At 39.9% G+C, this 21358-nt stretch overlaps 1 protein-coding gene across 6 annotated transcripts in view; it reads left to right on the forward strand.

Moving 5' to 3' along the window:
* GALNT18 (polypeptide N-acetylgalactosaminyltransferase 18) overlaps nucleotides 1–21358 on the forward strand; it is a 476899-nt gene that overhangs the window by 204737 nt on the left and 250804 nt on the right. The gene's annotated exons all lie outside the window — the stretch shown is intronic.

Raw genomic sequence — 21358 nt, forward strand, 5'->3', positions numbered from 1 at the left:
CTTGAGGAGAGCAGCTGGTCAGAAGAACATCTTGACTTAGGAACAACTATCTCTACTGTAACATCTGGAAGTGCTTTTTTATCATTGCTCTGATTTTTAGCAATCAATTCATGTTGTTTTCTGGACTAAGAAAGGATCTCAGCAGAATAATCCCTGAGTTTCTGGCCTTTGCCCAGGGGAAGGAAGGCATAAGAGAAACAGGCTAAAGTAACTTTCCTAGACATTTGGAATTAGAAGAATGTTCTCTGAATGGGAAAGGACTGTGGGATCTGGTGGTATAGGATCTGGTGTTTACTAATAACAACTCTCATTTCTCGCTTTCTTTTTTGTTTTAATTCAAAGCTGCTCTGTATTCTTTTTGGTAGAAAATGACTTACTAACTTAATATTGAGCCACTGCCTACATAAAGGGTGATTCAAATTACACAGCTGCTATTTTCACATTGTGGCAGATTATGCCTGTCATGTCACTTTTCGTGGCCTCAGTTCCCTCATCTGTAAAATGATGGTATTGAACTAGGTGATCCATAAGCTTCCTTGTAGCTATAAACCTATGGCCTAATTAAACTCGCTTGGTAGCTATTTACATTTAAATGAATCACTTTCACAGTCTAAAATGCAACTTTTCATACACTCCATTAAGTCTCCATCAAGCTTCTTCTTTGTCCATCATTCCAATTCTCTTTCCTTTTACATGCTTACAATTACTGTGTACTCTGTTCTGCTTTTTGTCACTTTGCATTATTTCATAAATGTCCTTTCAAATTCCTTTGTTATTCATCCTCCTTGGTCTTAATTGCATTATGGTATTCCATTACATAAATGCACCAAAATTTATTTAAGCAACCCCCTATTTTCAAATATTTTGATTACTAGATTACTTCTAGGATTTTTTTAATGCAAATAATGTTTCTATGAAAATCTTTGAATAGTTCTTATATTCCTGACAATGAAATTATTGGGTTGGAAGGTGTGATTCTTCTTTATAATTTTTACTACATAATTCCCAGGTTCCCCTCAAAAGTATTTCCACTAGCTTGCCAATCCACTAGCAATGAATGAGTGTATATGCATCTTCACAGCCTTATCAATTACCTCATGCTTCTATAATGCTCAACAATCCTCTGAGGAAGGTAGTTCCAAGTACTATTATATTCATTGCACAAATAAAGAAGTGAGATTCAGGGAAGTTATGTGATTTACAAAGTCACATACTGAGTCATGATGGAACCAGGATTTGAACCCAATTTTGTGTCTCTAGATGACCATATTACAAGGTCTGTGTGCTAATGTTGTGTCCAGGAGTGCTTTGATGAACACATAGTAGGTGCTAGGTGATCCAAATAGGTTACCTATGAAGGGTCAAGCTTTGGACCTTAGGTCTTTCTTAATCTAGGATGCTTCTTGGGCATCACCTTCTCCTTGCAGCAGAATGTAGAGGACAGAGTGCTGAACTTGAAGTCCTTCATTCAAATCTTTTCCTCCTATCTTGCCAGCCTCCTATCTTGTAGCCCTAGGCAAGTCATATAACCTCTTCTAGCCTCAATTCTTTATCCATAAAATGAAGAGATCTGACTTCTAAAGTCAATCTCTAAACTAGATGGGATGACTAATACCCTTCCGCTCCAAGACTATCATCACCATTCCCCATTTTCTAAAACTGGCCCACAGAAATTAAGTTTCTGACCTCTGCCCTCCATGATATTTCCATGGCTGGATGCCTTAGTCTGGCATCCACTGGTTCCTTTCTCTCTCGTGTCCTCGTGGTGCCTTCACTCTCTCACCCCTCCAGTACCTACCCACCCCTTTTAGTTTTCTTTTTATGTATTTTCTTCAATATAAGTTTGTGGAGGCTAGGGACTATCTTTTTTTGCTTGTATCTATATTCCCTGATCTTTGCACAGTTCCTGGAATACAGCAAGCACTTTCACAAGTGCTAGTTGACTGACCTTCTTCTCTGCCTCTTACACACCTTCAATCATAAATGCCTTTACTACAGTTTTTCTACACAAAGCAATTATTGACCTACTCTTCCAATTTCCAAACTCATTTGTAGCCAATGTCAGGGCCTCTTGCAGGAATGGCAGGTTTGGGTGGTTCTATCCCTATTACTATGTTAGGATTATTTTCCTCTTTCCTGACCAAGTGACAAACAAGAAAAAAACCTAAGTAAATTGTATGGGGCTCCCCTCACCTCAAAAATCAGAAAATTTGGCCAGTGATCATAGTGCTCTTGAGAAAAAATGGGGCTAGGTTCTTGCTCTGTGGTCTGGCTTGGAGTGTATATGTGTGCATGTGTGTTTATATGTATCTGTGTGTGTCTGTATGTGAAAGGTCGTGTACCCCAACTAGTATACCATGTTGACAATAAAAATGGGAGCTTAAGAGTCAGTGGAGAATAATGCTGCATACATTCTAGACTTTGAGTCAGGGAGATTTGGGCTCAAGTCTTGCCTTAGCTAGATGATCATGGGTCAGTCACTGATTCTTAGACCTTCCATTTCTTCATCTATAGAATCAGGATATTTAGTTACCTACTTTATTGGGTTGTTGGGATACTCAAAAGAGTAATGGCCAGACAGTGATAACAATATGAGTCATTGTCATCACTGTCATCATCACTGTCATCATCATCATCATCATCATCATCATCTGAATTTGGAGAATAAGCACCAGCCCAGACCCAACTGTCCTTGCAGCACTTTGTCCCCAAGCTGAGGGTTTAGATTCTTGACTCTGAGGAGACTATACTCTGAGAATGCTGCCATTGAGCCAAAGTTTCTACCTAGCTATATTCATTCACGGACTTGCTTCCCTCTTCTTTGATGTGAGTGCCAAGGCCAGTTGGTACAATGAAGAGTAGAGACTAGGTAGCTTTTGACTTCCCTTCCAGCTCTAAATTTTCTTGGATCCCATGAGCCCATGAGTCTCACAGGTCATTCTCTAATATACAAGTTTATCTACTTCCTCCAGAACCATAGGGCTATTTATTAGGCTACTAAGGCAACATGATGGAGTAGCTAGAGAGCTAGTGTTAAAGATCCTAAATCAAGTCCTGCCTCTGACACATACTGACTGTGACTATAGGCAAGTCACGTAACTTCTCTATAATTTAAGAAACTCTCTCTAAGATTACAAACTTCTTTGCATCTTAGTTTCCTCATCAGTAAAATGAGTGATTTGAGCTAACTTGACCTCTAAGTTCCTTCCAGCTGCAAATCTTGTGCTTCTATTTCCTAATAACTGAAGAAATAAATGAAAGATTCATGGGAAATGAGACAATTTTTCTGAGTCACAAAGGATGTCAATAGATAGAAATGTAAGGTAGAGTAGTGAAGCAAATATGGATGAGATATAGGAATATTTTGGACTCTGTTTGACCTTTGAAGAACATTGACATGCTCTGCTCAGCCTCTGCCTCAAAATCATAGATACCTATTATTTTTTAATTAATTAATTTAGAATATTTTCCCATGATCACATGATTCATGTTCTTTCCCTCCCTTCCCCCCAACCCCATACCTGATGCACAATTCCACTGGGTTTTACTTGTGCCATTGATCAAAATTTATTTCCATATTATTGATAATCGCACTAGGGTATGATAGTTTAGAGTCTACATCCCCAATCATATATAGATAGCTTTTAGCTCCAGTGGCTACTATTTGCTTGGAAGTCATTGCTGCTGTTTCATAGAGTGTGGATTTGACTTAAACCGTGGCCAAGGTGAGCATAGCAGGCATGTTTCTCAATCATCCCCAGGCAGCTGCAAAACTTACTACCCAAATAGGAGATAACATCCTGACCTTTTATAATAGAGAAAGTTCCATTTTATCAGTAGGTGGGGAGCTTGAATTCCAAATTAATTTTCCACATCTGGGCCATTCCTCTCTCCACCCTGCCCTTAGAACCATGCCTCAGCCTGGGTAAGTAATGACATAGGATTAACCTAGATCCTAGGCAAGACCACTACAGCAGAGTAGGAAAGAGAAAGATGGGACTTCCAACTAAAGCTGAGTTCAGCAGATACCAACTGCAGGCATGTCACCTTGGAGGTCAGTACAGTTCTCTGAAATGCAGGGAGGTTGTAGTGACTGCCAGGTAGTTTGTGGCTATGTTGGGGGAGCAAGAACTTGACCATGTGGTCCTTGGGCTCAGAGGGAGATATAGAATCCTAGGAAGGAATAATGGTAGAATGGAGAAAATAAGACATAGCCCCAGACCAGTAGGATCTGGGTCTAGAAACCAAGAAAGAGATGCAAGTGTTGGGTATTAAGATGGGCACCTATTTACTGATATTAGGGTTCGAGGTAAAAGCTTGGTAAAGCAACAGAAAAATAAGGATCCATTGATGGAACTAGAACTAGGAGCAAGACAGGAAAACATGAGCTTCATCTTTAAATATCTGTAAGGTGTTGCCTTTGTTCTAAGGAATAAAACTAGAGGTGCAAATTATTTTAACTCAATGTCAAGAAAACCTTCCTACCTTGACCAAAATGAGAGGCAGCTATGAAAATGGATAAAGCAGAGAATGTGGTGTTAGGAAGACCAAATATCAGATGTTACCTTCAGCATTACCAGCTATGGGACCCTGGACAAATAAGTGCTTAACCCCTCCCATCCTTGGTTTACACATCTATAAAATGAAGATAATAATAGAACCTCCTTCTCGGGGTTGCAGTGAGGCTCAAATGTTACAATATTTGTGAAGCACTTTGCACATTGGGACCTTGGAGATCATTGAGTCCATTAAGTGCTGTCCTTCCCCATTTTAAAGATTAAGGAACCTGAGTTCAGGAAAAGCCAAATTGACTTGTCCAGGATCACAAGCTAATAAGTGTCAAAGACAGGATTTGAATTCATGCTTTCTTGACTTCAAGTCCAAAGCTCTATTTACTATACTACAATGCCCCCAAATCCAAGGCAGTCAAACATAGTGACCTCCTTGTAGCTTCCCTAGCTTTCTCCAAGTATCAGCTAAAGACCCACCTCCTTCATGAAGTTTTTCCCAATCTTCTTTAATCTTAGTGCTTTGTCTTTGAGATTATTTTTAATTTATCCCATATATATCTTGTATCTGCATTGTTGTTCGAATATTGTCTCCCCATTTAGACTGAGCTCCTTGAGAACAAGGAATGTTTATTGTCTCATTATTCACAGTCCTTGGTACAATGCTGGGCTCATAGAAGCCACTACATAAATGGTAGTTAATATTGACTTGTTTAGTGAGAGATAATTAAAAAATTTTAATACAATATTTTATTTACCAATTATATGCAATAACAATTTTTAACATTTGTTTGAGTTCCAAATTCTCTCCCTCTCTCCCACCCTCCCTCTCCTCACCTTTCCCTGAAATGGCAACAAACTTGATGTAATTTATACCTATATGATCATATAAAACATTTCTTTACACTGGTCATACTGTGGAAGAAGACTCATGAAACAAAAGCAAAGCACACACAAAAATTAAGTGATAAGTAGTTGCTTTGATATGCATTCACACTCCATCAGTTCTTTCTCTAGACATGGATAGCTTTTTTCACCCTCAATCCTTTGGAATTGTTTTATATCACTGTATTGCTGAGAATAGCTACAATATTGCTGTTTCTGTGTGCAACATTCTCCTGGTTCTTCTTATTTCACTTTGTATCAATTCATGTAAGTCTTCCCAGGTGTTTCCAAAATCATTCTGCTTATCATTTCTTATAGTGCCATAATGTTCCATTGCAATCATATACCACAACTTATTCAGCCATTCCCCAGTTGATAGAAATCCCCTAAATTTCCAATTCTTTAGCCAGGAAGAAAATGTTAATGAACTGACAATCACCAATAATTCTCACCAATTAACTTAAAACATCACATTAATATTAGTAATTAGTATTATTTTAATATTAACAGCAATAATAATATGGATGGCTCAGGAGATAGTGGGTCATTGTAGATCTTCAGATTAAGGCTTGATACTTGTCCAGAATGAAGGTCTAGGGTTTCAGACAAGGGCTCAACTTGATGCTCTCCAAAGTCCCTTCTAACTCCGAGATGTTGTGGTTTAGGATAGGATTCATAGGCTTATATTCCTTTTTGTTCAAAAGATTTTTCCTATTTGGTGTTGCTGAAGACTCAGCAAGGACCCTTCCCTTTTCCTTTAACACTGCATAAAAGTAGAACAGAATAGTGATGCTAAATTAGCAATTTTTCAATTGGAAAAAGCTCATTTCTCTTCCCCCCCCCCCTCCCCACCACTCCACCTCCTTCAGAATTGCTGGCATGAAAATTTTTTGGAACCTCCCTCACCAGATATCAAATGCATTAATAGACCATAGTGTTCAGACATAATACCAGTTTCCCTATCTCCCTGTGATAAATCCTTTCACCGTCACGCCAGAAAAACAGATTTTGTTTGAAAATTGCCCCTTTCCTTTGAACATCTCTTTGACATTAATTCAAAGCCAGTTCTTAGGCCTGAAGGGGCTTGGGGTTTGGAGGGCATATTTGTTAACTTTTTTTTCCAAAGGACAAATCCACTACTCGCTGCGGTGATACAGCTGTTCTTGTCCTGGCTTTGAGAGTTACGTCTGCGAGTGATAATGAAAAGATGTCTGTGGCACTAACAGCTGCTGGGATTGATGGTGCTTTGGGTCTGGGGGCGGCTGGGAGCTCATCTGTACAGTGGGCAGATGAGAGTCTCAGCTCAATGCACAATTGTGCCCCTTCTTTTCCAATGGCCATAAATTGCATCTTAAAGATTTAGAAATGGGCTATGGAACAAGAGTAAAACCCACAATATTTCTCCTTCTAAGTTTGTTTTTCCAGATTTGTTCACCTCTACTACCCTTACATAAAATATGTATTCAAATTTTCCTGTTTCCCAAATGAGCTTTGTAGGCTGAGATGCTTTCTTATCTAATAGTAACAAAAGTAATAACATATTTATATAGTGCTTTCAATGTTTACAAAACACTTTCCACAACACTGTCTGATGGGAGTAGATAGTGCGAATTTTCCCCTTAAATGAAGAAATAGGTTCTGAGGGAATGAAGTCATATCTCCCAGGGCCTATTAAATACATTAATTAATTAACCAATCAATCAAGTTTAATTAATTATATGCTTAATTTAATATAACATTCAATGTATGTTTTAATATATCACAGGATTATATATTTAATTATGGTAAATATGAATAGGTTAAGTCTATAACTAAGTCTTTGAAGTATCAGAACTAGAATTTGAAGTCCACAAGACTCCTGACTTACTTTTTGTTTAATCCTTATTTTCTGCCTTCTTAAAACTAGTATTAAGTGTCAGTTCTAAGCCAGCAGAGCAGTTAAGGGCTAGGCAATTGAAATTAATACATCTAAGATGTGTCTGAGGTCAGAGATGAACCCAGGACCTCCTATCTCCAAGCCTCTCTATCCACTGAGCCACCTAGCTGCCCTTCCCCTTTCTAGATCATATCAGAGTTGAATTTGTCATTCAGTTTGCTTTCCATGTAGAATATAGTTTTAGGATCTTTGACTTATCAACCTCTTTTACAGATGAGGAAAGTAAGGCTGAGAAGTATTGAGCTACTTATGCAAGATTTTTACTGCACAGGTCACAAATAAAAATAACTGACAGTTTTATATCACTTAAAGATTTACAAAACTTATTCTATATATTATCTCATTTTGCTGATCTGAGATTTGAACCTAGGTCCTCTGATTCTAAAGTCAATGATTTTTCCACTCCTCTATTTAATGTTTTTGTCTTCATCCAAATTGCTCATCATTGGTTCAGTCAATGCATTTATTAAGTGCTAGGGGAATGGTGCTAAGTGCTGGGGATACAAATTTGAGGAGGAAAAGAGATAGACCCTGCCATTAAGGAACTTATATTCCAACAAGGGAAGAGGGTAAACAAAAGGAAGCTGAAAAAGCAGGAATTTCAAGGAGGAGGTATGATGTAGAGATCCAGAAAATCAGAAAGGGATCTGGGAGAGGAATGAAGAATGACTAGCCTTCCACTCTTTCTCAAAATGGAGATTCTAGGAGAAATTCACCAATGGAAGAAGGTGACCTCTGTCAGAGAGAGGTTCTAAGATAAGATGTTCTCCATGAATGTTCTATGAAGCCCAACATTATAGTGATAAAGTGGTGGAGGTGGGCACAAGTGAGGATGCACCAATCAAAGTCACTGTAGGTCTAGAGTCTTTGGAGTGTATAGTTTATGGCAAGTCTACAGTATAAACTCAGTATTCTTCACCCTGACCTACCTTATACTCCTTTTGTATTGTATTATTAAAAATAAGAAGATGATGAAGCATAGCTATTTGACCAAAGAGAAATCTTAAGCATACCAGTATCCATTGTGATATAAAATAAATCTAGGTATGTACCAAAATGAATAACAAGAGGTTCCAATAAACTATGATATACTAAGAGACATGAAAAGACAGCAAGTGATATAGACTGGTACATAGAGTGGTGGGCTTGGAATCAAGATCTGGGTTCAAATCCACCCTATAGAATCCTACCAGCTGAGGACTGAAAATATGGCAGAATTTTTTTTTTAAACTTTAGCAACTTCCTAGGACAATGTAGTCTCTCAATTGGTAGGGAGAGTTCCCTCCTGAGGAATTCTCCACTGAAGAAATCCAATCTAGTAAGCATTTATCAAATGGATAGTATGTGGAAGCTCTGTGTGAGACAGATAATGGGGATGGAAATTTGAAATTCAAGGCAATCCTTGCCCTCGAGGAACATACTTGTTCCAGGGTTGGGGGGTGGTGGTGGAGGAATCACATATTTCCTCACATACAAGGCAACACATTTTCATGTACCAGGACAAGGACTCTTTTTCTTATCGCTTCCCATTACCCATATTCACTGAAAAGTGAATAAGATCATTCTTACCACTCAGTATGAGAGCAATACTTGATAGTATTGATTACCATTACAAACAATAATAATGGCCCAGGTCCTGTCCAGCTGCCTCCATCTGTGAACCTGGGGGAGCCAGGAGAGCTCAGCAACTGAAATACCAACAAGGTAGTTTCACTTGGTTCATTCCAGGAAATTGATGTATGGAAACACTGTGTTTTATGTGTGAACAGTTGAAGTGTATATTTAGAAGCTCCAGCATTGAGCTCCAGACTGTCAGCACTCTTTTAAAAAAATGATGGCATGCTCTATGGAGTTCATTATATCTCGTTGGCAGAATCGGAGGTTCCAAGGGTTGTTTGAAAGTAGTGAATAACAGCACATATAAATCCATGCTCCTTGGATGCATGCATTTTTCACTCCCTAAAATGAGTTCTTTACATTTTCTTTATGTAGTTGGCATGGAACATAAAAACGTAGGGCTCTTTAATCGCACCTTATCATTTTGCATAATTTTTAATCAAAATTCCTGCCCTTTGGGTTTCTACCTCAGGGACACCCCTTTCATGAGCATCCCATAGTCAGTACCTTACAGTATCGGGTCAACACAACACATGAGCAAAGAGGACACTTGAAGGGCAATGTCACAAGCAGCTGTGTCTGCACATCTGGCCACTGGCCATATCAGCTAAACCCCATAAATCTACACTTAAATGGACTTACCTAAATTGGAGAACATTTAACCAAAGGAGGAATATTTTGGGAAAAGCAAGACATTGAGAGGAGTTCAACTCTCCTCAGCCTTCTCTGGAGTATGTTTTAGCTTCATCTTCCTGGTAATGGGCTTTTAAGAAGCAGCATAATGGGTCTGAGCCAGACACTCCCCCCATGGGGAATGCTGATGGGATCTGATCACATTACAGCCTAATGACTTGTCAGACTTGGTTCTGAAGCTTAAAAGAGATTTTGGAGTTTATGCTTCTCCTCATTGGGGGTAAGCAGAGGCATCACAGGATCATAAGGAAGAACCTGGTTCCTAAGGTTCAAAAGGGCCTTTATCATTATATGTTCTCATTTTACAGATGAGGAAACCAAAGTCAAGTTGGTTAAGTGACTTGCCTGACCAAGGTCCTAAAGTAGTAAGGAGCATAGCCAGGACCCAAATCCAGGTCCCCGGACTCCACATCCAGAACTCTTCCCAATATAGTGCCTTGGCTCCTTGACTAAGGAGTAGGAAGACCAGATTTCAGACTCTAGTTCTGCTTCTTGTTTGACTGAGTGCTTCTGAGTCAATTATTTTACTTCTGTGAGATCCATGAAATAATATGAATTAATAGTAACAAAATACATATGGGATAAATGATTATAAAAATAAATGAAATGAAGAGGTTGATATTTGTGCCAAAATTGCAGGGCTGTCATGAGAAAGAGTTAAAATCATGCCTGGAAAGTGCTTTGTGATCGCAAAATATTTCTTGAGGAGATAGCAGGTTGTCTTAGCAGGAAGCCACTGGCAGAAGAAGCTTCTCAGTCTATGGCAACTCACCCATTCTAGAGGCTTGAAGCTCCTGCTAAGGATGAGCCATAGTTTCTATTTTTATCCCTCTTGGTCTGTCTGGGAGCTGTCCATAGAATGGAAAGACCTAGGTTTGCATCCTGGCTCTGCCACTTACTACCATGGGGACCTTGGACAATTGGTTAAATTTTTCTGTGCCCCATCTTTCTTATCTCTGAAATGAGAGGAGGTAGTCAAAGAAATGCCCTCTGAGATGCCTTTCAGCTTGAAATCTTAGGATCCAATGCTTTGTAGGGAAATCCATTCCATATTCTTGTTTCTCCTGGTGACCCCTAGTGGTCGATGTGTTTGCTTGGAACGCCATGCCCTCCTTGCTTGGTTAAGCCAAATAATGAGGGAGAAACAGAGAGAGGAAAATGAGAACTTCTAGACTTGGCTAGTAGCCAAATGTATGGCCACAGCTGTTCACGGTGCTGCCTCTCAAGCATCCCTCTGCCCACAGGCAGCTCTGAAGTTCCATTTTAAACCTCAGTTTGGAAAGTATAATCCAATAGGGTGTTTGGCCTTTCTCTTGGCTTGGAGGGTCTTTCATTCAGAGCAGCAGGAATGAGAGTGAGGAGGTAACAGGCCTCTTTGTGTGCATGTGTGTATGTGACTTTAATAATTATAGCACTGTTTGCAAGTGAACATTCCTAAGGATCTCTGAGAGCTGACTTAGCTCCCAAGTGTAAATCAGTCCTGGCCCTCCTCCACCCTACCCCATTAAAAGCAGGCTCTGCTTGTCTTTAGTGAGCTAAATTTTCATCTTTAGATTTAGAGGGGAAAATGCCATTCTGGAAGTATGAAGCCCTGAGTTTGAAATCTCTACCACTTATCAGTGGTAGGACCTTGGGTAAGCCCCTTGCTCCTCTTCAGGTCTATTTTTCATCTCTAAAACAAGTGGCTAGGACTTGAGTTTTCAAATCTCTGCCAGCTGGTATGTTATATGGTTTTGTTTGCTGATGACAGGAATGGCTTTCTGGGCTACCTTTAGTGGTGATGGTAGGGATAGGGTGGGACTGTCAGCTCTTTTACCCCAAGAACTCTCTCTTCACCTGGATCTATCACTAAGTTACATTCAATAATTAATTCTACTTTTTTTTTTTTACTTACCTACTGTGAGCCACATGACATGGTGGCTAGAAAGCCAGTCTTCCAGCTAGAAAGACGGGTTCAAATCTCACCTCAGATGGGCAGTTGCTGTGTAACTCTGGACAAGTCACTTCATTTCTCACAGCTCTAGACAATTCTCTAAGAATACAATTTCTAAGAAGATGCCCAATTGTGTGGTTAAAAGTTTTGTTTAGTTTTTTTTTAACCAAGGAGATTCTCTATACTAATGAAATCAAAGGTCCAGTCTCTCTCATTACTTTAATTAGGTCAACTCTTCATGTGTTCATGAAAATTTCCCATGACTTGGACTCAGTAGACCTTGGCGTAAGTCTTAGTTTAGATTCTGCCATCTACTGTTCGCTCTGCTGTGCAACCTAACACAAAATACTTCACCTCTCTAGGGATTGTTTCTCTGCTCTACAAAATGAGGGGTCATAGGGGAGGCTGGGTGTACCTGTGTCAAGAATGTTCTAGAGAGAAAGTGGCTCCCATGCCTCCCTCCAAGGTCCCTTCTAGTTCTGAAATGACAGGCTATTTCAACTATAGGATGGCTAAGGTTTCTTCTAGCTCTGCTATCCTATGAACCTAACTTATCCAAACCTCAGTTTTCATCATATGTGAAATGGGCTTGGTGATACCACTCTATCTATCAGTTTATTCTAGGAAAAGAAATAGGCAACTTCCACTTAGAGCACTTTAGAAATTGGAGTTCAAGATGGATTAAATGTTAAATAGTCATTTATGGTTGGTTATAAATCCCAAAGTGGAATTCTTTTAGGGGTGTTTTTTTCTTTCACTATTTGAAATGCATTATTAGGTGCTATATTTTGGAAGAAGAAGTCTAATTGAATGTCCAGAAATGGAAATGTCTCTTGTCAGCTTTCAGTGGGCTCCTGCTGGCTGGCGTCTGCCTGTCAGTCTCCTGCAGAGTATTAACTCAACCCATTACTTCACAGCTGAAGGAGCTGGAGATGAGAACCTTGCTCAACAAATAAATTGAGGGGACACAAGAGATGCCCATAACCCAGGCCCAACTCCTGCCTGAATTGTTAATGGGGGGCTAGTTAACCCAGCTAGAGGGAAGAATAAGTAAATGTTCAGACCTGTTTCAGATCTTTTATACACATCTTGTGGAAAGAATACTCTCCCTGGAGTCAAAGGACCTGGTCTGGTGTTTGAGCTCACCTCTGAAACAGGTTACTGAACCTTCCTGAGATTTAGTTTCTTCATCTGTAAAATGAAGATCCAGATAGCCTCTAGGGTCCCTTATAGCTCCAGAGCTAGGAGTCTATGCTTCCCTTTGTGCACTTGCACAGGACAAGAAAGGAGAGATGGAGGGAAGGAAAGAAAGAAGGGAGAGAGGAGGGAGGAAGGAGAAAAGAAAGATGGAAGGAAGAAAGGGAGGGAGGAATGAAGGAAGGAATGAAAGAAGGAAGGGAGGGAAGGAGGGAGGGAGAAAAGAAAGGAAGGGAGGGAGAGAGGAAGAAAGAGAGAAAGGAAGAAAAGGAGGGAGGAAGAAAGGGAGGAAGGAAGGAAAGGAGGAAGAGAGGAAAGAAGGAAAGACTTATTGAGCATCTATTATATACCAGGCAATTTATATATAATCTCATTTGATCCTCACAATAACCCCAGAGAGATCAATATTATTAAATCCATTTTACTGTTGAAGAAACAGAGGCAGGCAGAAGTTAAGTAGCTTGCCCAGGGTCACACAGCTAGCATCAATCTTAGGCATAATTTGAATTTAGATCTTCCAGACTATAAGCTCTATCCTGGGTACTACTTAACTGCCAAGGAAAGAGTCTTTGGAGTCAGAAGATTAGTTGTAATTCTCCCACAGCCTCACTGTGTGACCTTGGATAAATCTCCTGTTCTCTCTTTGCCTCTCTGGTGGGGATAGAAGCAGGCTTTGAAGCCCTCTAGACTGGTGAGGGCCCAGAAGTACACCTCCTCTGGAGGATTCCAGCCTGAACCCACTCCCCCCAGTGTCCACTCTGGAAAGTCATTGCCCTGTTTTGCACCCCAGCTCTGCTTCTCTCCCTTCCAATATGGCTGATAAAACTTTAAACCAGGCCCATGAATCAACCTCTTATCTTTCTGAATTATTATTATTATTATTATTCCTCTCCTGAGCCTGAAGGTAATGAGGGTGGTGACGCAGTCCTTGGACACTCTTAGCCTGAGCTCTACCATATTACTGGGGAAAGAAAAGGTAAACTACCCAGAAACTTAAATTTTCTCTTCATCTAGGAGTCATCATCATCAACACACCAGCCAGGACCAGGGGAGGAAATAATCATAATCCAAATAGATAACCGGGCTCTGTGTGGGCACCATAATGATAATCCTAATGAGAATAGTTCACCTTGACATAGGCTTATAGGGCTTGCAAAGCACTTGACAGTTTGCAAAATCACTTTAGAAGTATATTCTCATTGAAATGATGGATGGCATCCCCCATGAGGGGATAGTTTATCCATTCTCTGAACTCTTGGCCTGTTATGAAAGTTGTTCTTCAGCTGGTCTCATCTCTTTTTTCCTACCATCATGCTTTCTCCCCTTCTAATCCCTGGGTCCTTCATGCCCCCTCTCTTTGCCTCAAGGGAAAGTTGAGACTGAAAAGACCCCAAACGAAGGAACTGGAAGTGTTAAGGCTGCTTTGTCAGGCAGTGGCGACAATGGCGGTCCTTCCAGTGCAGTTCCTATGGCCTCCGAGGCAGCTTGGAATCCTGGCTGTGTCTCCAGATGGGCCCATCTCGCTCCCCTGATTAGCCAGTGCACAGGGTTATTATCCTCTCCTGTTATAGCACTTAATTGCCAAAGCCCGGCAAGCTGCTCTTGGGCTGTTTTCCTACTGTATCAGTATATTCTTCTGAAAGCCACAGGAATGTTCCTAATCCAAAATTCCCCACTCTCATTAGTGGTCTAGATGCTTTGAGTCTCAAACATATCTCTGAGACCATACTGTGGCATTTTCAGAATGTCATCTGTAATTATTAAAGGGCCTTTTTTTCTTTTAGAGGGAGAAAATGCACAATGAAGTATTGGTTTTAGGGTGACTAATAAAATCCACGCTAACTGAAGCATTTGGATGTAGGGAAGAGAACCTCACAGTCTCACATAGAGAGAGAAAAGGTTTTTATTCATGGGCTCACAGTTGGGGTCGGGGACTCTGCAGACATCCACAGAAATGATCTCTGTTCAAAACCAAGGGCATGTGGAGTTGGTGCTGTGACTTGGAAGTCATGTTTGGGTGAGGGGTGGGCAGGCGCTGACCTGTACACATGAACCAAGCCTTTATTTCCTCCAGGCCCCTCCAGCAGGCCCCATCTTCTAAGAATAAAGGCCTGAGCAGGGGAAAGATGACCAGCTCCTTGGCCCAAAGAGCTAGGATTATAGAGCTAGAATGAAATATAGAGGGTGCCTAACCCGTCCATTTTATAGATGAAGAAACTGAGACCCAGAGAGGTCACAGAATTAACATTTTAGAGCTTGAAAGGAATTTAGAGATCATCTAATCTAACCCCTTCATTTTGAGATTAAGAAGACAGACATAGAAGATCATAAAATCACTGATTTAGGGATGGATGGGACCTTAGAATGTTATCTAGTCTAATTCCTTCATCTTCCTAATGAGGAAACTGAGACCTACAGGGATGAATTGACTTACCTAGGATCATTAATAATAATACTAACAATAACAACAATAATAGCTATCATTTATAAAGTATTTTAAAGTTTTGCAAAGCGCTTTACAAATATTAATTAATTTGATCCTTACAACTGCCCTGTGAGGTAAGTTCTATTATTATCCCCATCTAAAAATAAGAGAAAAGAGGCTAATAGAGATTGTGATTTGCCCAAGGTCATATAACTGATAAGTATCTGAGAGTGTATTTGAACTCAAGTCTTCCTGACTTCAAGTTCAGCTCCCTTATTGAACCCAGGTCTTCTGACAGAATCCAGTGTGCTTCCCATGGTCCCACACTGCCTCTCCATATCTGAGCCTTCAGTTAGCCAACTTCTACTGAACATTGATGCTATGCACCTAGAATTGGGGGAGGAGATGCTTTGTGTAGAATCACTGTCTTCTTTGGAGTTCTTAAAGTCCTAAACAATATGAAGATCAAAGTGCTTTACAAACCTTAAAGTGCTCTACAAATGGTAGCTATCACCATCATTATTGTTGTTGTTGGTGTCATCATCATCATCATCATTATTATTATTATTGGTGGAGCCCCAACTGGTCCTTGGAGGATGTGTGACACAAGGCAGAATATGTATAGCTTCTGCCCTTGAAGAGAAGGTGATATGACTGCAGGAAGCAAGAATTCATATGGAATCATTACTGGGGGAGCAGGGTGGGTCAGGCAAAGCTCTGAGCTTATATCTTTCAGTTATAGGAATTCTTTGAGAAGGAGAGATACTCTGGGAATTCAAATTGTTGGAGGTGCTCTTTGACAAATGGATCCACTGACTAATTTATAAGACTCTAAATAGAAGTTCCTCCAGCAAATGTGTTCTTCCTTGTGATCTTATTCTGGAGGTCAAGTCCCAAGGGGCAATTATGGTGCTGATGGAGAGCAAGGACCCAGAACATTTCAGCTGGCTTCCCTCAGGATAATTTGGTTGGAAAATACATAGCTTTCTCCTTCAAAATGATTGCTTCGGAAACAGAAGGAAAGTCAGTACCTATCTACCGAGGAATGGTCAAATAGAAAATTGTATGTGAACATACTAGACTATCATTGTTCAATAATAAATGTAAAATAGGAAGAATTCAGGGAAACTTGGGAAAATTTTGCATGGACTGATGCAGAAATAGGAGAATAATATGTGATGAAAACAATAACACTGACAGCATTTGGAAGTCTTCAGAATTCTGATCAATGCAGTGACCAATCATAACTTCAAAGGGCTGATTATAAAACATGTAGCTCATCTCGATAGAAAGGTGGTGGGCCAAGGAATCGGAGTGGAACAAGCATTTTAAGATAGATGTTTTTGATCATTTAGCTTGCTTACACTTATGCATTACAAAAGAGACTTCTATTGGGTTGGGATAAAGATATTAATAAATGTATTTTTTAAAATATTAATAAGATACTCAAGAAAGAAATATTATACAGCCTTCCTTAGTCCATCATCACATTTCCTGTTTCCAAATCTTGGGATAGTAGCTCCTCATTGTGGTATTTTCCACCCACAGACCATCTGTTCCAGGCTTTTACATACCTCTGCCTGGAGAGCAAATGATGAGAATGGATGAAGTCTAGTCATGATGAATGGATGTGTATCCATTCAAGCTGCCTCTGGTGGACAAAGCATCTCTAAGAACTTTCTGGCTGGCTGGCTGGCTGGGAAGAGATTTCACACCCACCTGTTGCCTGCCTCCAGGAATAATTAAATGATAAAACCCTTTGAGATACCATGTGGATGAAAGAAAAACAGAGATTTACATACGTTTTCTCTGGGAAATGTCAAGAAAGAGAAAGAAAGTCAATCTTTCTGTCGAAGTTCAGAAATGTCATCCTTACTGTGAATCTTTCAAATGTTCTTATTTTACTTCAAAGGGCTAAGTGATTAGTGTCCTTTCAGATGAATTTTCTGCTGCAAATTGGCTAATGAAAATTGATGCACCAAGACAAGGAGAAGCTGATGTTGCTGCAGGTGAAGGGTTTAGAAGTATAAAAGGGAAGAGAAAGGAATGAGCATTTACTAAGTACCTACTATATGCCAGGCAAATATACATTCCAAATATTTGTTTCAGGAATTTGGGAAGAGGCCAGAGTGGCACTGCTATAAGATTGGTAGAATGATAGTGGTTTCTACTGTTACCTCTCAGAAATAATCTTAGTTCACATTTCTGTGAGTTTAATACCTTTCAGTTTTTCAGTAGTTTCAGTTGAGTCTGACTCTTCATGACCCCATTTGGTGTTTTCTTGGCAAACTGAGCAGTTGGCTATTTTTTTCCAACAAGTCATTTTTATATGAGAAAACTGAAGCTTACAGGGTTAAGTGATTTGCCCAGGGTCCTATAGTCAAATCTGAACTCGGGTCTTCCCAAATCTACATCCAATGCTTTATCTATTTTGCCACCTAGTTGCCTAATATCTTTAGAGCATCATTGATTTAGAACTCAAAGAAACCTTAGATGTTACCTATCCAAACTCCTTCTCCTACTCATGAAGAGCTAAGGTCCAGGCAGGATTTGAACCCAGGTCTTCTAACTCTGAATTCAGACCATGTTGCTGTACCATGCTTTCTTGTGATCTGGTATAAGTATTATTATCCCCATTTTATAAGGAAGAGATTGAGGGGAAGAGATGAGGAGAGAGAGAGAGAGAGAGAGAGAGAGAGAGAGAGAGAGAGAGAGAGAGAGAGAGAGAGAGAGAGAGAGAGAGAGAGGAGGGGGGGGCAGGCTGGGGTTATATCATTTATAAGTTTTGGAGCCAGGAATCAAACTTTGATCTCATGACTCCAGTCAAGACCAAGGCTCTTTCCATTGCTTCACTTGCACCTAACTTTGTATGGGTATGGAAGCTAGGTGACTGGCATTGTATGTTACCCAAAGTGAAATCAAGTCATATTTCTGATAAGAAATGCTGACATCAGAGTCTTCATGCTGGTCAAAAAGAGATCCATCTTCTGTTTTTGGAGCCTCTTGGTATCTGGTACCTCTCAGAAGGTAAAAGCTGAGAATGGTCTGGATCTACAGATAGACTGCTCACACTAGCTCAAAGCCCTTTCCAGGTTAGAATAGAGCTCAAAGGAAAGGAGTGTGGAAGAAGGAGAATAGGGTAAGGATAATGTAAAAAAATTCCTGAGTCACCATCAGAAACTCATCAATCCCAGAAATTATTTGGCAGTCCACTAAGGACTGCACTCTGGGAGATGATGCTTTCCCAAGATTTCATACTCTTCTAGGTTTACAGAATGGACAGATATTTGGATAGCTACTCTCAGTTGTACATCTCACTTTCAAATGCATAAAAAATAAAGCCTTAGCACTTCAGAAAAGTCACCTCTGCAGGGCTTATCCCTTAAATATAAACCAGTATATTGACTGATTTAGATGATCGTATAACATATATATCCCAAGATAAGTGAAGAAATGGCAAGAGATCACTTAATTGCCTTTGGTGAGTCCAAGATGGCAGGCTTCAATGAATGGTATCTGAAAAGTCTTGAAGAGCTGGTAAATTTGGCTACTGAGTTACTGGCAGATATAATTGCTGAATCACTACTTTCTGTGTTCTTTGAGGAATTATGGAGAATGAGAACACATTTTATCTTGACTTTCCAAAAAGAGAAGAATTTGGAATCTTCAAACAATGATTTGAAAGATTATTAAATGAATAGCTGAAGATAACTGAGAAAGGAAAAAGATGATCACTAAGCTTATTAAGCACCAGTATGAGCTTATAAAAAACAAGCTTTGCTAGACTAATTATATTTTCAGAATAGTAAGGGGATGCTTTAGCCGTAGTAGGCCTGGATTTTAGCAAAGCATTTGATAAAGTCTCTCTCCCCACCATCACCCCATTGTGATATCTTGGTAGACAAGATGTAAAAGTGAGAGCTTGATGACAGAAAATTCTTGAACTGGTTTGGAACTTGTTGTCTGACTATATTCAACCATTTAGTGGTAGTTAAATTCATTGATATTCTCTGGAAATCTCTAGTGGAGTGTCTCCAGGTATTTTGAGAGTCTTTTATTTGTTTTGTTTTTTATTCATTACTTAGATGAAGACATAGATGGTATGTTTATCAGATTTGTGGGATAGGAAACTAAAAAGAAAGATAGTATCAGGATGTGAAAGTGAGGATGAGGGAGACAGGAAGAGATAGAAGGTAAAGATGGAGAAATGAGGGACAGTTGAGAAGGGACAGGAAAGCGACATGAAAGAAGAGAGAAGGAAAAGTAGATAAAAGAAAAGGAGAAAAAGGTGAGAGAGAAGAAAAAATGGAGAGAAAGAAAATCAGGAAGGAATGATGGAAAAATAATAAAAGGGGAGAGTGAAATATAAGAACGGAGAGGCAAAAGAAGAAACAAAATAGATTGAAAGAGAGGATAGAATGGAGGGGAGAAAGAAGAAAAATGAAGTTAATATAGAAGAAAGAAAATAAAAGAAAGGGGAGAATACTAAGTAAAGAGTATAGAGAATTAGGGGCAAGAAAGAAGAAACAGAAGAGAGAACAGATAATCAAAGGAAATATGATAGAAGAGATAAAAGAATGGAGGCAGGAAGAAAGAAGAGAGAGGAACCTGGGAGCTGACTAACACTTTTCCCTTGACGTTGCAGGGCAGGAGGATGAAGTCAGAATAAAGGCAATATGTTATAATGGGGGAAAAATACTGGCTCTGGAGTCAGGTGATTTGGATTCAAATCTAGGTTCTATTACTTGCTTCCTATGGGACTTTAGCTAAGGCACTCTTTCCTATCCTTAACCTATCCTCAGATGTAAAATGAGGGGTCTAATGTAGCTGAAATGATGATTCTAGCTATGATTCTAAATTGTGATTCTTGTGTGATTGTTAGCTTACCTTTGGAAAGTCTTGGGGATGAGCATGGGGGTAACCTCTGACTCCACATTTACTCACATTTACCACATTTACAAAAAAAGGTCTTAGGTGTCGGTTCCTTATTAAGGGTGTTGGAGCAGGGGCATGGGGGTGGGACAAAAAAATAAGAAAACTTCATTAAACAAAATGAAAATCTGCTTTTTTGGCACTAGAAAATAGGGGAGTAGGGGGAGACTTGGAGCAATTTTCTCTGGAGCAGCTTGGTACAGCCCTATATCTGACTCAGCTGTTCTTTATTCTGTTTTATCTTGACTGAACTGTATGATGCATCCCTTTTTAGTTGGGATCCTAGTTTTAGAGCTGAAAGGGAGAACTGAGGCTCAGGGCAGTTAAGGGACTTAGTCAGTCCTAGAGCTAATATGTGTGTTGGGTAGAAGGGGTGGTAGCAGGGATTCCTGACTCCAAGTCCAATCTTCCACATCATGTCTTAGGTTGATACTCAAAAAGTGGGTGATATCCCAAAGAGGCTTCTGCAGTCGTCCAGTCCAACGGATGGAGTGGGCCTGGGGATGAGGAAAGCTGTACATTTGGGTACAAACATGTTAATCCTCAAATCCCATTCTGATCTTTTGAAGTGTCAGTGTTTCTGCTGTTATAAGCTTCTCAGTCTGGAATAAAAAGGCTGAGCCCTGCCATCTGTTGCCCTCTCCCTAACCCAGCCATTGATTGTTCCAGATGGATTTCCTGGGTTATCAATGGTATTTCCTGTTGCTTGCCCTTCCTCTCCTTGTCTTCCTCCCCACCCCCAAAACTTCTTTGTGAAGAGTCTTTCTGGTCACAAAATAGGAGCCCAGGAAATGCATGTTGAGTGAACTCCAAAGCTAGAGGGACTCTGGGAGGATGGCAAGTCCAACCTCCCCCTTATTGTTAAAAAGAGAGAGTTCAGGAAAAGAGAGGAACTACCCCACCTGAAGTCACAGAGGAAGCTAGGGGAAAGGGATGTAAGTAATAATAGAAATAATAATACACTGGCTTTTATGTAGTCCTTTAAAGTAAACTCCAAGTTTCTTTGTTTTCTTATAATTCTTACCTTCCTTTTGAGAGTGAATACTGTGTTTTGGTTCCAAGGCAGAAGAGTGCTAAGGGCTAGGGCAGTGGGGGTTAAGTGACTTGTCACACATTTAAGAAGTGCCTGAGATCAAATTTGAACCCAGAACCTCCCATCTCAAGGTCTTGCTGAACCACCTCATTACCTGCAAACTCAGAACTTTCTCACTGTTCTAGTCTTGAGAAGTAGA

The sequence above is a fragment of the Monodelphis domestica genome, chromosome 6, assembly GCF_027887165.1.
Source record: "Monodelphis domestica isolate mMonDom1 chromosome 6, mMonDom1.pri, whole genome shotgun sequence".
NCBI lineage: Eukaryota > Metazoa > Chordata > Mammalia > Didelphimorphia > Didelphidae > Monodelphis > Monodelphis domestica.